The sequence below is a fragment of the Phyllostomus discolor genome, chromosome 3 (genome assembly GCF_004126475.2).
Source record: "Phyllostomus discolor isolate MPI-MPIP mPhyDis1 chromosome 3, mPhyDis1.pri.v3, whole genome shotgun sequence".
NCBI classification, from domain to species: Eukaryota; Metazoa; Chordata; class Mammalia; order Chiroptera; family Phyllostomidae; genus Phyllostomus; species Phyllostomus discolor.
The window spans coordinates 110,306,205-110,322,993 of record NC_040905.2 but is presented as its reverse complement, the minus strand read 5'-3'; the positions used below and the strand labels follow the sequence as shown (position 1 = coordinate 110,322,993).

The following is a 16,789-nucleotide window of genomic DNA, read 5'->3' as shown; positions in this document are numbered from 1 at the left end:
GGCCCTGGCTGGTGTGGCTCAGTTGGTTAGAATATTATCCTATAAACTGAAAGATCATGGGTTCTATTCCTGATCAGGGCATATGCCTTGGTTGATGGTTCAGTTCCCAGTCAGCGCTCATACAAAAGGCAGACAATAGATGTTTCTCTGTCACACAGATGGTACTTTCCCTCTCTCCCTCCCTCCCTTCCCCCCTCTCTAAAACCAATAAGCATCTTCTCATGTGAGGATTAAAAAGAAAGAGAAAAAGAAAAAATATGAGAATGGAAAAAGAGATATCATGCAAACAGAAGTCAAAAGAAAGTAGGAGAGCTATATTAATATTAGTTAAAGTAGATTTAAGAACAAAGAAAATTACCAGAAAGAGAAATACACAGAGAATATTATAAATATAATCAATATTTTATAAAATATGAAAGTGTCCATCCAACAAGGAATATACCAATCCTAAAAGTGCATGCATTAAACAACAAAGCTGCAAAATATGTGAAGCAAAAAAATTATAGAAATAAAAGGTGAGATAGGAAAATTGACAAAGTTGAGGGCTTACCTAGAGGAAACATATGCAGGAAAATCTCAGATATTCCATGCAGCAATATTTTCACTGATATGTCCCCTAGAGCAAAGGACATAAAAGAAAGGATAAACAAATGGGACCTCATCAAATTAAAAAGCTTCTGCATGGCTAAAGAAAACAGCATTAAAATGAAAAGAGAACCAAGCATATGGGAAAACATATTTGCCAATGATACCTCAGAGAAGGGTTTAATCTCAAAAATATATAAAGAACTCACATGACTCCACTCCAGAAAGACAAGCAACCCAATTAAAAAATGGGCAAAGGACTTAAACAGACACTTCTCCAAGGAGGACATACAGAGGATCCAGAGACACATGAAAAGATGCTCAGTATCACTAGCCATCAGAGGGATGCAAATTAAAACCACAATGAGATACCACTTCACACCAGTGAGAATGGCCATCATAAACAAAGCAACAAAAAACACGTGTTGGAGAGGATGTGGAGAAAAGGGAACCCTAGAGCACTGTTGGTGGGACTGCAGACTGGTACAACCACTGTGGAAAACAGTATGGAATTTTCTCAGAAAACTAAAAGTGGAACTGCCTTTTGACCTGGCAATTCCACTGCAGGGTAATATCGTAAGAATCCTGAAACACCAATCCAAAAGATGCAACTGGAAAGCATTTTGCTAAGTGAAATAAGCCAGGCAGTGAAAGACAAATACCATATGATCTGACCTTTAACAGGAACCTAAACAACAAAACAAAGAAACAAGCAAAATATAACCAAAGACACTGAAATAGAGAACAGGCTGACAGTGACCAGAAGGGAGAGGGGAGGGAATTTCAGAGGAAAGGGGGAAGGGTTTACAAGAACAAGTATAAAGGACACGTGGATAAAAAACTAGGGGTGGGTGGAAATGGGAGGGAGGAGGGGAGGGCTGGGTGGGTGGGCTGGGATGGGAGTAAAAGATAGAAAATTGTACTGCAACAACAATTAAAATAAAATTTAATATATATGTATATATATATATTATATATATATATACATATATATATATAATATATATATATATAAAAGAACCTATGCACCCCAATGTTCATAGCAGCACTATTTACAATATCCAAGTGCTGGAAGCAACCTAAGTGCCCATCAATAAATGAGTGGGTCAAAAAATAATGGTACATTTACACAATGGAATACTATGCAGAAGAGCAAAAGAAGAGCTCCTACCCTTTGTGACAGCATGGATGGAACTGGAGAACATCAAGCTAAGTGAAATAAGCCAGGCAGTGAAAAACAAATACCATATGATCTCACCTTTAACTGGGATCTAACCAACAAAACAAACAAGTAAGTAAAATATAACCAGAGACATTGAAATTAAGAACAATCTGACAGCAACCAGCGGGGAGGTAGGAGGGAGTAACATGTTTTAGGAACAACTATAAAGGACACATGGACAAAACCAAGGGAGGGTGTGGAAGCAGGGGAGGGAGGTGGGGATGGTTGGGGTTGGGGGGAATAGTGGGGGGTAAATGCAGACAACTGTAATTGAACAACAATAAAATAATTAATATAAAAAGTTGAGGACTTAAACACCAATCTTCTAGCAATTAATAGGAAAACTAACCTGAAAAAAAAAGGATAAAAAAGAAGTCAACCACAATCAATGAACAATATCTACTCAGTATTGTAGAATATTCCACCCACCAACAGCAGATTATGTTCTGTTGAAGTGTCCATCAACTTATAACAGGACAGATCATATCATGAAACAAACTTCAACAAATTAAAAATAATTAAAATCATATGGAGTGTGTTCTTTGACCACAATGGAATCAATCTAGGAATCAATAACAGAAAGATAACAGGGAAATCTCCAAACATTTGTAAACTAAACAACACCCTTCTAAAAATTCCATGGGTTAAAAAAGAAATCTCAAGAGAAATAATTACATTAAAGTGAATGAAAATAAAAAATACAACATGAAAACTTGTGGGACAGAGCTAAAATAGTGCTGAGAGTGAAATTTATAACAATAAATGAATACATTAGAAGGGAGGATAAGCCTCAAATCAACAATGTGAGCTCCTGCCGTAAAAACCTGGGAAAAGACAGCTAAATCAGCCCATAGCAAATAAGGAAGCAATAAAGATAAGAGCTAAAATCAATTAAATTGAAACCAGTAAAACAACAGAGAAAAATCAATGAAAGGAAGAGCTGACTCTTTGAAAAAGATCAATAAAATTGACAAACCTCTAGAAAAATTGACAAGGAAAAAAGACAGGGCACAAATCATCAATATTAAGAATGAACAAAGAGTGTAACTACAGACCTTGCAGATGTCAGGAAAGTAATAATAACTCTCCACACATACGTTTGACAATTTGCCTGTATGACCTCTTCCTTGTAAAACATAAACTGCCATAATTTAAATAGGTCATTTGAATGGCCTTGCAACTATTAAAGAAATCAAATTTCTAATTTAACCCCCACAAAGAAATCTTCAGACCTAGAAGTCTTCATCAGAGAATTCTACCAAATATTTGAAAAAGAATTAACAATAATTATATGTAATCTTTTCCAGAAAACAGAAGAAAAGGGAACACTTCCTAGTTCATTTTATGAAACTAGTATTACTCTGCTTCCAAAACCAGGCAAAGCCAGCACAAACACACACAAAATGAAACTAGGTTGATATCTCTATGACCTCAGGTAAAAATGTATTTTTTTGTCTGTATCAAAATATTAGAAAGTAGAATTCAGCAATATATAAAAAGAATTATGTACTTTGACCAAGTGGTATTTATTCAAGGGATACAAGACTTATTCAGTATTCACAATTAAATCAATGTAATCAACCTTATCAACAAACTGAAGAAGAAAATTACTTGATCATATAAATCAGTGTAAAAGTATATTGGATAAAGTTCAAGACCCATTCATGACAAAGAAAAAAAAACTATCTGAAAAATGGGCACAGAAGGAATCTTACTCAATTCGATAAAGAACATCTACAAAAAATCCTGAAGTTATCCTGTGGATGTGGAAATTAAAAATACAATACCATTAAAAATGATTCAAAAGGTAGTGAATAAAAATTCACAAAATCTGTACAACTTAAATGGTCAAAGATATAAAATGTTGACAATAATATATTTTTTTAATCAAAGAGAGACTTACTGTGTTCATGTATTGGAAGACTCAGCATAGTGAAGATAACATTTTTTTCCAAGTTGACAAACAGGTTTAATGCCATGCTTATCAAATCTCAGTAAGAGTTTCTATAGAGGTAGGTAAGATTATTTTCAAATGTTTCTGGAAAAGCAATGAAATTGAAGTAGCTGAACAAGTATAAAGTAGAACAAATGAGTCTACCTGATTTCAAGACTTATTTATTTAGCTACAGCAATCAAGAATGTGTTATTAGCAGAAGTTTAGACACACAGGTCAATAAAACAAAATATAAGACCCAGAAATAGGTCTTTATAAATACACCCAACTGAATTTTGACAAAGGCAAAAGAAATTCAATTGTGGAATGACATTCTTTTAGTGTAATGATATTCTTGGAACAATTCAGAATGCAATAAGACATCTTTAACCTAAATTTCACATTTTATACAGAAATTTACTTGAAATGGATTCTGAACTTCAATGCAAAACATAAAACTATACACTTTTTAGAAAAAAGAAGATAAAATCTTTGATATTTTGAGCTAGTCAGAGAGTTCTTAGAATCGATACCAAAAGACAATCCATAAAAGAAAGAAAATAGATTTCAATATTAAAAAAATCTTTTTTTTTCTCCGCAAAACACCCTTCTAAAAGGATGAAAAGACAAACTACGCTTGGAGAAAACTTTTGCAAAGGGCCAGTTCTAGAACATATAAAGAACTCTCAAAACTCAACAAGAAAACATTAAGCAATCCAATGGGAAAGTGAAACAAGACATGAAGAGACATTTTACTGGAGAGAAGATATAGATGTCAAGTAAGCACATTAAAAGATTTTTCAACATCATTAACCATTAGGGAAATGCGGATTAAAACTGCAATATGATATCAGCATGCACCTATCAGAATGGATGGAATAAAAAAGTTACTGAACACTAAAACTGGCAAGAACATGGAGAATTTGGATTACTCACACATTGCACAATGGTATACCCACTTTAGGAAATCATTTTAGTTTCTTTAAAACTAAACATGCCACTGTCATATAACCTAATGATGATCCTCCTAGGCATTTATTCAAAAGATATTAAAAGTTATGTTCACCAAAAGCCTGTACATGAATGTTTACAGCAGCTGTTTTCATAATAGCCAGGAACTTGAAACAATCAGATATGTTTTAGTGGGTGAATGTTTACACACTAGCCATACACCCATACCATAAAGTTCTACTCAGCAATAAAAAGTAATGAACTATTTACACATGCAACAACCTGGATGCTTCTCCAGAGAATTATGCTAAATAAAAAAAATCCAATCCCAAAAGGGACATAATGTATGATGCAATTTATATTAAAATTTTGAAATTTCAAAATTACAGAAATGAAGAACAGGTTATTTATTGCTAGGGATTAAGTGGAAGAGGGAGGGAAGTAGTTGTAATTATGAAAGAGTGGCATGGATGGATCTGGAGAACATCCGGCTATGTGAAATAAGCCAGTCAGAGAAAAACAGATACCACATGATTTCCCTCATATGTAGAATCTAATGAACAAAATGAACTAACAAGCACAATAGAGACAGACTCATAGATATAGAGAACAGGCTGACAGCTGTGGGGAGGGTGGACGGATTGAGCAAAAAGAAAAAAAAGAAAAAACCCGTGGGCATGTGTGATGACTGCTGGGGGAGGAAGGGGTGCAAGGGTGGAGAGAAGGGTACAGGGGGATAAATGGTGATGGGACAAGACTTGAGTTGGGGTGGTGAACACACAATACAGTGTACAGATGATGTGTTGTGGAGTTGAGCCCCTGAAACCTGTATAATTTTGTTAACCAGTGTTGCTCTAATAAATTCAATGAAAAGGGGAAAAAAGAAAGGGTGGCATGAGGAATCCTTGTGTCTCTGGAAATATTCTTTATCCTGACTGCACTAATATTACGATACTACAAAATCCTGACATTGGACTATGATTTCATAACTTGCCCCCTTGTGAGGAAAGCAGGTAAAGGGCACACAGGATCTCTCTGCATTACTTTTTTACAACTGCATGTAAATCTACAATTATGTTAAAATAAAATGCTTAACTAAAAAGGAACATTTATCAAGTTAATAAAAAATGGTGAGTGCTGTGAAGGGAATGAGCAGATGGAGGACAACTGGAACTAGCTAGATAGGATATTCAGAGAAAGCCTTTCTGAAGAGGTGACATTTAAATTAATCCACGAATAATGAGAAAGAGCCAGCCATATATGCAGGACAGCATAGCAGGCAGATAGATTAAAATGTTTTGAGACCCTGTGTTGTAAAAGCTCTTAGACTAGAGGTGTTATATACCTCTGGTTTGGGGAGGGGGAATGGAAATATCCAGCCTTGCCGCCCCTGAGTGCCCTGCCCAGGCACACTGCAGTGAGGGTGGTGATACTACCTGAGCACTCATTCCATTGGAACACAACCCAAGTGTGTCCATGTACCAACATCCACAAGATCATCTTGGTCAAGATTCAGGGTTGCAAAGTTAACATTGTTCAACCAAAACACATTTATTGAACACTTACAGTAATAATGACTGCTGATACTTATGCAGGGCTTTACTTCTCTTCCAATTTTGTCATGCATCTTATCTCGTTTGAATCTCAAAACTACCCTGAGGGATAGGAATTATTAACACCTTTAATTTCCTTTTGCACATGAGGACATTGAAATTGAAAAAAGTTTAAGTGATATGTTCAAGCGTGCTCTGTACAGCAGACTTGGGACTCAGACCTGGTACATGATTCTAAAGTCCATATTTTTTTCCAATGTGCACTCATGATGGTTCTATATTATTTACTGGATTAGTATAGTATTATTATAATAATAATTCAAATAACAACTTGCTTTTGAGTAAAGAACAATTTACTAAGGAGACATAATTGGGATAGAAAATATAGGAAGAAATAAAAAACACTTTTTGCTAAAAATTACTATGGTAAGGTAATTGACACTGAAATATAGAAGAAACAATTTAATAATTTCCAAGATATATTTCAACAATTTTCTGAGCCCCATTTACTAAAAAAAAAAATCTTTATTCTCTTATTCACCCAACTTGTTTGTAATGGTAGCTTTATTATATCCTAAATCATCACATGTTTCTATGTCTTCTGTTCTACTTATATATTGATGCTGGTGCCACATACTTTTGATTATTATAATTGTATAGTGTATTTTAATTTTGCGTGTAGTCTTTTCTCATTGGTAGAGGATATAAAAATTTAAAATATTTTTTCTTTAAAACTTTACATCTCATTAAATGAATACCTTTTCACATGCACTGAAGAAAAAAGTAAGTGGAGATAAATTAAAAAGAAAAGAGTAATTACATTGCAGTCTTCAGGACCGTGGTCAGAATCTTATTAGATAAACATGTTAAATGTGTGGAATACCACATAATAGCCTCTCTCATGTCCTCTCAGTTTTGGATACGTGCTAGTGAGGCAATATCTATCTGTTGGATGACTGACTGTCCTTTCATAAGGCTGGATTTAACTTTACTCCGTGCATTAATTGGTCATTTAGATTTGTCACATTAAGTTTCCAAGCAGTACTGTTCTGTCTGCTATTGCTTATCAGAGCATCCTGTTCATCTTTCTCCTAATACTTAATACAGTCTGTAATTATTTCCTTTATTATTATCTCTGTTCCTTACTGGAATGGAAACTCCATAAAGATAAGGGCCATTCTCATCTTATTTTATGCTTTATATTTAGTTGTTAGAACATTTGACACATGACAGGTATTCAATAACCATTTGTTGAAAATTTTGTTGAATGAATTTTATTTTTTTCCAGCAGCATTGGGAAACAGATCTGGGCAAGTGTCATTTTTTTGAAAAATTCTCACCCAAGGATGTGCTGACTGATTTTTAGAGAGAGTATGAGAGAGAAACATCAATGTTAGAGAGAAATATTGATTGGTTACCTCCTATGTGCCCCAACTGGGGATTGAACCCACTACCTAGGTTTGTGTCCTGACTGGGAATCAAACCTGCAACCTTTTGGTGTATGGGATGATCCTCCAAAACAACTGAGCAATCCAGCCAGAGCAAGGGTTGTCACTTTTTAAAACCAAAATAATCTGATCTCAACAGAACTTTACTACATGTGTAGCTCAGCTCTGAAAGATTAAGAAAATAATTCATGTTTTATAATGAGCCATAAATTATATAATCAAAACATCGATTATCATGTACTTCTTGAAAGTCATATTGACTTGGGTTCTGAATGCTGCAAATAACTTCTTGTGTCTCATATCCTTCATTGTGGTGTATAGGAAATGGGGTGGCGATTCAAGACCTGTGATAGGCATGTGAAAAACCCTGATTGAAGTTATGTTAGAAACTTTTGATTTGCACAGATTGAGTCATGGTGTTGTAAAGTCCTCAAAGAAATAGTTACCCTCATGACAGTCTTTCACGGTCACTTTTACTTGGCCAGAAATTTAATTTCAAGTAATCATTGCATAGGTGATGATGTTCCATTGCCTCCATGAGCTGAATGAATTAAAATGTGAAGTTCTCTTACTTTGTAAGTGGGTAGGAGTTCATTGGACATAGCCCATTAGTCACTTAATTTTTATGCTGTATAAATGGGATGTCGTTTTTGCCATTTTGCATGGGGGGACTTTATGGAAAGCCATAAAGAGAGACAGTAAATTTGTCGGCATGTATTTTGTGACCACACCACCCCTTTCTTTGCAGGGATGAGTCGTCAAAGCCAATTTCCTGCCCCAGTGCCAGACAGTAACTGTTCACCTTAAAAGCCTTTTCTTTAAGAATCATCCCTTGCCCTGCAAATTTCTCCATGCTCTTCTTTTTCTCCAAAGAAGCAAAATTGTAGGGCTCAGCAAAAAAATGAAGGCACAACCCAAGCAGAGTTTAACTTGATTGTGTAAAGCATAAATCTATGCATCACTTCATACCTTAATAAACTGCATTTCAGTTTCAGGGTTGGTGAGTCTAAATGGGGCCCAATAGTGAAAGGGTGACATTCCATCATCACCCATGAATTCTCTTTTGTGCTTTCTCTTGCTGTTTCAAGTCTTTACAAAGATTTTCTTTTACTTTTATTTTTAGGATGTAAAAAAGTCACACTGTGTCCTTTTTTTTCCTCATAATTCTTTATTTGTAACCAAAAATATTGAGAATTAATAGAAACTTGCAAATAGCTTAGAACAGAGCAGGTGAAATTATTTTGGTTTGTATCCAAAGCTCAATAAACTATTCTGGATATTAAATCTTAAATGATTGGTAATTTTCATTTAGATTTGTTTCATCATTGTGAAAGTTAAAATATGTCTAGTCCATTATGTGAGTCTGAATCAAAGTTGGTGTTTTCTTTGCCATTTCTTAGGTCTAAAATTTCATTAGACATTTTCTTGGTGAAAAATTAATTGATTCTGCAGTGGTGATGATAAATCATTGGAGGTGAAGCCAAATTGATTTTTGTACCACCTCTCACTTGTTTCAATCTTAGTGGAATTAACTCTATTAGGTTCTGAGAATGTTTATGGGTATTATAAAACATTTACATCTTGATGTATTGAGGTACTTGAGTGGTTTTTAGTCATTATTAAGGGAATTATATTAGGATTAGTCTTGTTATCAATCTCTGTATCTGGCACCTAGATAAGAAATGGCTGTTTTATCCTCATTAAAGCCATAAATAGAACTTCATTAACTAGCACACATCAAGTGCCAAGGCTGGTGGCAAAAACTCACTCCACTTTGTTGAAGACCATGAGTTTCTGAGCATCAGAAGTCAAATAAATAAGCCTTTGACATTTTGTAGAGGGCTTTCTCTATAGGAAAGTGATCCTGCCCCATTGGAGTTTGAAAATGCTGTAGGAAATGAAGATTCCATGGAAGTTTTAAACAACTGGGACTAATAGATTCAATCACTTTTATGTACTTGAAAAATTCTCAGTAAGTAATGAATCTGACTCCATATTGGCCTTGAAGAAAGAATGCTGAGAGTGGCTGTGTAGGAGATTATCATAGAGAAGTAGTACATAAACAAAATATTGACCATTAACCAGGCTATATTTTTGATATTGAGTGAGGCTCCGGATGTCAGGGTTCAGTTTTATTTATCCACATTTTCTTTTCTCATCAAGATTAGTTCTAACCGGCTTAGAAGAAAACTGGCTGAAAGATTATAAACAAAAGATAATGATAAATGGTAATGTTCCCACTTGGCTGGGATCTGGGGAGAGTAGAAGCAAGATTCATAATAGCTTGGTCTAGGTGAGGCTATTTTTTTTTAATGATCTGGAAGAGAAAGTAAATTGCATGCTAATGAAATTTGCAGACAGTATTAAATTGGAAGGTGTTGCAAACAGGAGTGTGGACTGAGGATGTTCTACAAACCTACCCTAAACAGGCTAGAAATATGAGGAGGAAAAAAAGATTAAAATGAGATTAAACTTAGGCTAATTCCTTTGTGGGGAATGATAGAGGGGAATGAAATGAATCCTGAAATAGAAGTGGTGGGAAAACTCAGAATAAATACATTGACCAGAGAAGTAAGGTTTAGGTGTGGTGATATTGCAGACCCCTCCCGGTTCCCTGGCCTGAATGAGACCAGCCACAGTGTCCCTGCTGCAGAGACAGCAGCCTACTTCGAGACTCCTTTCTCACAACTCCTGGGGCTGCCTCTCAGCTCCTTCTCTTCATTTTCCCCTCTCTTCTTTTCCTGTTCTTTTGTATCCATCAGCTCACCCACCTCTAGTCTGTAGTATTTATTTCTGGTACTTTCAGTAGGAGAAAGATGGAGACAGATTGGGGAAAGGTTGGCGATGAAGAGGGATATAGATTAAGGGAAGGGAAGGTGTGATTTATGAGGGGAGATTAAAAGCATTGAATTTGCATAGTTGTGTAGCTCATCCCAGCAGCATCTAAAGGAGGACACAAATGCACAGGTACTTAGGTGATGTAAACAGGAAGGTGGTTGTGCCATTATTTGGGCCCATGAGCAGGGGTATCTGTAGAAGTAATTAAGATAGGGAAATCATATAATCAAAATTCATGGCAGGAGAAAATGAGGGTTGAAACAGTGGTCTGTGTGTCTGTCCCAGTCAAAAGCTAACCCAGACACACTGAAGGGCTTTGACTGCACTGAACCTGCAGTGGCTCCTGAACTAGAGCCACTTATTAAGCTCAAATGCCTAAGCCTTTGTGTGTAAAGTAAGTAGATATTTCTTTTTGCTTTGATTTTTTTTTTTTTACAAATGTGGCTGTCAAGGAGGGCTCTCAAAGAGGGATCTGCTAACATCTATAAGCAGATCTACATATTGATAACCCATTGACATACCATAAGACAAGAAGGTACTGGGCTAACGTCTATTGAGCATATGGAGGGAGATGTAATGAGATACAAATTGCACTCATATTGAGCAGCTAACCTTCAGAGGTGCTGACTCTGTGCCAGATGCTGGGGCAGGCATATTACACATATTATCCTACTGAATTGTTACCATAACTTTATGAAATTGGCACTGTTATGATCCCATTTTATAGATGAGGAAAGTAAATCTCAGGTTATTGTAATGGCCAGTGTCACTCAGCATGGGAGTGATAGACCTAGAACATTGTAAAATGACTCCAAAGCCCATGCTTTTAAATAACATGTTATGTTGGCTCTAGTCAGGTAGCTCATTTGGTCACAGTGTCATCCTGATATACCAAGATTGCATGTTCAATCCTCAGTCAGGGCACATGCAAGAATCAATCAATGAATGTATCAATAAGTGGAACAACAAATCTCTCTCTCTCTCTCTCTCTATCTGTCTCCCCCTTCTCCCCCTTCCTTTCTCTCTCTTAAAAAACTAATATAAATAAATAAAGTCATGTTGTTAAACAGGTGACTGATTGAGAGAATCACCATGAATGTGCTGGGGAGAAACAGCTTCACCTATGGTGCGGTCCTTGAAGGGCTTTGCTTTAGAACTTGTAGCATAGAAGAGAGGATAGTATTCACAGTTAAAGAAGTAAGTATGGAGTGTGGCCCTTGTACCATTCAATATGGCAACATCATTGAGTAAGGAATAACAGCTGTGGTATTAATAGGAATAACAATATTACAATCAGTAGCAGTCGAATTCCTTGAGTGTTCACTGAGTATCAATAAAAGTGTTGATGCTTTGTATGTATTTCTCACTGAGTCCTCCCAGAAAGCACTGGAATAGCATGAAAATGAGAGTGATTAAATAACTTGCCCAAGATCTCACTGTCGCTCTATGAACTGATCCAGGTTTGAACTCAGGCATTTTGACAGCCCTCTTCCTTGTCTTGAATGGAGAGACAGTGGAAAGAAATTAGGCCATCCTGGGCATACAGGGACAGAAATGGTTAAGCATTTATTATCAGGCAAAACAAACATATATTGTTTATGCAGCAGTACATTATTACCTGCTTCTGAGTAGTGAAAGAATATTATTTACTTATGCCAAGGAGTAAAAGTCCTGAATTTAAGGTATCACTCCTAAGTGTTAATTTTAGAAGAAGCTATCTTCATCTAAATTCACAAGCATTGACTAGTTCTTGGGAGAAGTCCCAGACTGTGCATAGAGCAGCATGTCTGATCCCAGAGACAGATGGACATAGTATGATCTAAAATTGAAAAACCTAGGGGAAGTTTTAACAAGGTAATTTCTTACTCCTTTTCTGAACAGTGAATTTGACATCCGGCTGTAACTTCAGGGCCTTCTCCACTCCTTTCACTCTGTGCCTTCTCTTAAGGGATATTTAAACATTCTCTCAAATTGTTACAAACTGAAAGTCATCAGAACCATGGAGTGTGAGCTTTGCATAATAACAAGACCTGCTCATTTATTGAGCATTTTCTATGTGCCAAATACTCCATTAGCATTTTGCATGCATTGTCTAATTTATTCTGTCTTTCTAACCTTAGTGTTAGGTAGGTACAAGTAGCTTCCATTCACAGTTTAAAGAATCCACACTGCAAGAGGCTGGGAAGTTTGTGTACATTGTCACACTGTTGCGGTGACTAAGCCAGGATTTGATCCAACATCTAGCTAACACTAAAATCCTCACTCCTAACAACTATTTTACATTGCAGAGAATATGTTAAGTTTTCTGTTGATTCCGTTTTATCCCATTCTTCTTAAGTACACTCTGCAATTCAAGTGAAAACATCAACAATCAGAGGTCCATTTTTTGGGTTTGGTTGCACTGTCTGAACTTCAAATAGCACACATAAGTATCATCCAGCATCAAGAGCAGGAAGAAAATGAACATTCCTCCAAAAGTTGGTTCATTTTAATACCAGGAAGGATGACTAACTGCCTAAGCATTATACCATTTATTCCAAGTGTCTCTACATGTCATTAATCTAGGAGTGACAGAGATTCACAGTGACAAACTGCAGAAGGACCTACAATGTTTACATATGTGCACACACACACACACACACACACGTCTTTCTTTCTTCACAAAAAAAAAAATCCTCTAACTAGAAATATCACATCTCTGGTAAGTCCACTGTGGTTTGACAGTGAGTGGCAGAGTTATGGCCAAATTTCCTACAATGGCATTTTAAATTTATTGTCTACTACTGGTTTGTGTAATGTGAAACCAACTTTGCTCCTGAAGCTGTTCTTATTTGGAGAGATAGAGAAAGCGAAGGTTTTCCTAGTACATGACTACAATGCAGAAAGGCAAGTCTTTGTGTTGGTCCTAGTAGGGCAAGGGTGGTACTGGAATGGGTGGAGGGAAAGACCTTTATGTGTGCTTGTTTTTAATGTTATTCTCTGAAGAGCATTGGCCATTAATTAGACTCACATAACATCTAGGCCATTGGTGCTCAAATGGCGGATGGTAATCATTTTACCTCATTATTCATATTATCTACTTAGCAGCTAGAAAACATAATTCCTCTCACAATTTTATTTCTTTTCATTCTTTGGCTTTGCTAATGGCACTGAAAATAATTAGTTCACCCAATCTCTCTCTCTCTTTCTTTTTTCTAAAAAGAGGTTTTTATTGCCTTTGCTCCACAGTTGGTGTTTCACATTATCTCTCAGTCCCTGGGCTCCTGGGTGGTGCTGGTCCCAGGGAGCACCTTCTGGCCAGGGTTTCTGTGCAGTGTTTGTTGAGGGAGAGGGGACAAGAGTAGAAGGGGGGTTGGGTTTTCCTCAGCCACTCAGACCTCCATTGTGATGTCTAGGCCTCAGCTTCCTCCCTGGGCCCCGTAGAGAAATGCAGTCCCTCATGATGCCTAAAATATCTGGGGACTGTGGCCTGGCCCTCTCCCAGGGGTCTTCCTTCCCAGTATCCCCCTCCACCATCCCCAACCCCCAAAATTATTTTTGTTTTTTATAAAGCTGCCTGAAGCTTCTGTGGGTACAGAAACCACAAACTTATCATCAGAGAAAAGGGGAGATGGGCAGAGGCAACTGGAAGCCATTTGAGCCAGTTTTCTTCCTTGCACAGATCTCTTCTTCCCCTACAGCTTAGCCCACAGCTTGTTGGGAAATTTGTTACCTGGTTGTACCCTGGCAGGGACCCCCACCCACACACATCTGGATCTGACTTTCACAGACCCTCACTTGAAAGCACAGGAGCACATAGAAAAACAAGACAAAAACACAGAAAAACCCAAAATCCCAGATGAAGTGATGATGTGGGGAAACACCCCACAAGGGGAGCCTCAGTAGCCTGCCTCCCTTTGGTAATTTTGGGGATACTTCAGGGCCTCCCTGGGCTTGAGCAGTTATTGGCTGACCCTGGTGCCCTGTTGGCTACTGGGACTTGTGGGCAGTACTTGGGGTCCTATATGTGTCAGTTCAGGCCAAAGACCTGGTCGTCCTGGTTGGTGCCCTGCATGTATCTCATCTGCGGAGAGATGGAGTTGTCACACTTGTTGGCCCCCAGCTTGGTGTCATAGGTGTGCTGCTGGGTCCTTGGAGTAGTCGTGCCCACCTGGCTGGCATACTTGTTAGTTCCAATTTTCAGGCTGATGGTTGAGTAGTTCATGAGTGGCAGGATATGGTTCTTGGGGTCATATAGATGCCTGCTCGTGCCATATGACATGATGCCTGACTGACTGGCACACTTACTGGTGCCCATCTGGAGCCCAGTGATGCACTAGCCCACCTTCATCATAGTGTCATTGAAGTTGTGCTCCTGCTTCTTGGAGTACTTGATGCCCATGTCCATGCCACTCTGCAGCCCCTTTGTCTTGGCCCTCCCTGCCAGAGCCAGAAGAGACACCTGCACCCATGGCATGTTTCCACTCTCAAACAGGTCACTGGCATGGAACAGGTCCACAGAATTTAAACCGTAGCTCCACCATGACCTTGATGAAGTTGGAAAGATTTTCTAGCTGGTGCCAGTTTTTTGTGGAGCTGTTAATCTTGGGAACCAAGCCTGGATTCAGCTTATTCATGAGCGTACACAGGATAACTCCATCCTTCAGACCCTTCTAGAATCGGGACTGATAGGCCTGTGAATCACTCAACCCAGCTGCGGAGTCTTGTCTCTGTCTGAGATCATATTTGGACAGGAGCCAGTTCTTGACCTTGGCCTAAAGCCCATATGAGGGTCCCTTGTCGACCTGTGTGGAAGTGGAGCTCATGCCAGCAGGTGCAATGGCAGGACAGACCCCCCCACCCCGCCCCCCGCCAAACTCTCAGCCTCTGCCATCAGCACAGCTCTGGTTATAGTTCAGAAATCAACTTTCAACAAGTTCTCACCTGTCCCTAAAGTAAACACCACTGATGTTTGCTGGTAAGCTGCCAATATTTGGAAGTCACTGGGCTAATAAGGCCCTCACATATACTGTCCTGCCTAAATGAAACGTGACATTGAAGATGCTGACTTGAGGAACTACAAGCAGGTGTGCTACGGAGTTAAGGGAGATGTGTACATTTATTTAATGCCATTTCCCCCTGTATGCCTGAGGAAGAGACCACAACAACAATGTTTTACAGCTTTTAATATGGTGTTAGTGTTTTCCCTGAGTGAGGACAAGTCCAGCATGACTCCAAAAGGTGGGGAGGTCATCTTGTAAACTCAACAACTGTTCAGTCATGGAAAAGAATGCCCCTGACCTTGGTGGGTCTGGTGGGAATGGAAACTATTTCCCCTGATCAGTCACTGGTATTCAGTGAAATCGTATTGATGCTGAGTGTTTTAGAGGTACCAGACCCCTTTCACATTATGTATGCATACACGGTGAACACGTTGTTCTTCTTATTAAAGGCTTATTAACTGTAGTGTGTGAAATGGGGAAAAAAAAACAAATGCATTTTCAAATGGCTAGCATGTTTGTTATTCCCTTGGCTGACACATGAAACCCTAGGGCACAGGGGAAATTTACGGAAACAAGGGTGTAAAAGAAACATTCAGAATTAAGTAGGCTCACATTGAGAAAAGCGAGGAAACCTCAGAGGCTTTGATTTTACCATTGTAGTTTCATTTCAGTGCTACTATAGGGAATCAAGGAAAAAGAAGACTAGAAATAATGGCTAAAAATATTGAGGAATCTGTCACAATGATACAGAAGTGGGGAATTCAAACTTGGAATTCCAGATATGAAATATATTAAGCAGGAAGTAAATTCTGCAGAAGCTACCATAACAAAAGCATTATATTAGAAATAGGGAAAGAACCATGGAATGGAAAGTTTAAGGCTATTTCTGGAATTATCGCATGAATTTGAGGTTCATGTGAGTTGGGTAAAGGGGATAGGGACCACTCATTTTGGTGGAGATAAGTACAGCCTTCACGCTGACAGTATATTTTCCAATCCACAGGAGGCAGGAGCCCTGAAAGTCCACATGGCAATATATGAGTAAAGATTTTCATCCCCCAAACACCTCTTGGGTATTGCTGAGGGCTGACTGACTCTATGCACAAGGAAAGATGTTCTGTGTCTCACACGTTCTAAAATGCATAATAGCTTCTACTTTTCCTTCTGGTGAGAGGTTTGTGTTTAGGGGTGTAAATGACCATCACCTTGGCAGGTATCTTCTCCCTGCTTATCCCATCTCCAGTACTAGCTCACCAGTCTTTGTATTTCTTCAGTCT

The 16,789-nt window shown here is 38.0% G+C and overlaps 1 protein-coding gene and 1 pseudogene across 2 annotated transcripts in view; one reads left to right on the top strand and one right to left on the bottom strand.

The window, feature by feature from the left end:
* The window catches only part of RBFOX1 (RNA binding fox-1 homolog 1), a 1,508,648-nt gene that overhangs the window by 223,598 nt on the left and 1,268,261 nt on the right, over positions 1-16,789 (top strand). The gene's annotated exons all lie outside the window — the stretch shown is intronic.
* LOC118499255 lies at positions 11,509-16,260 on the bottom strand (annotated as a pseudogene).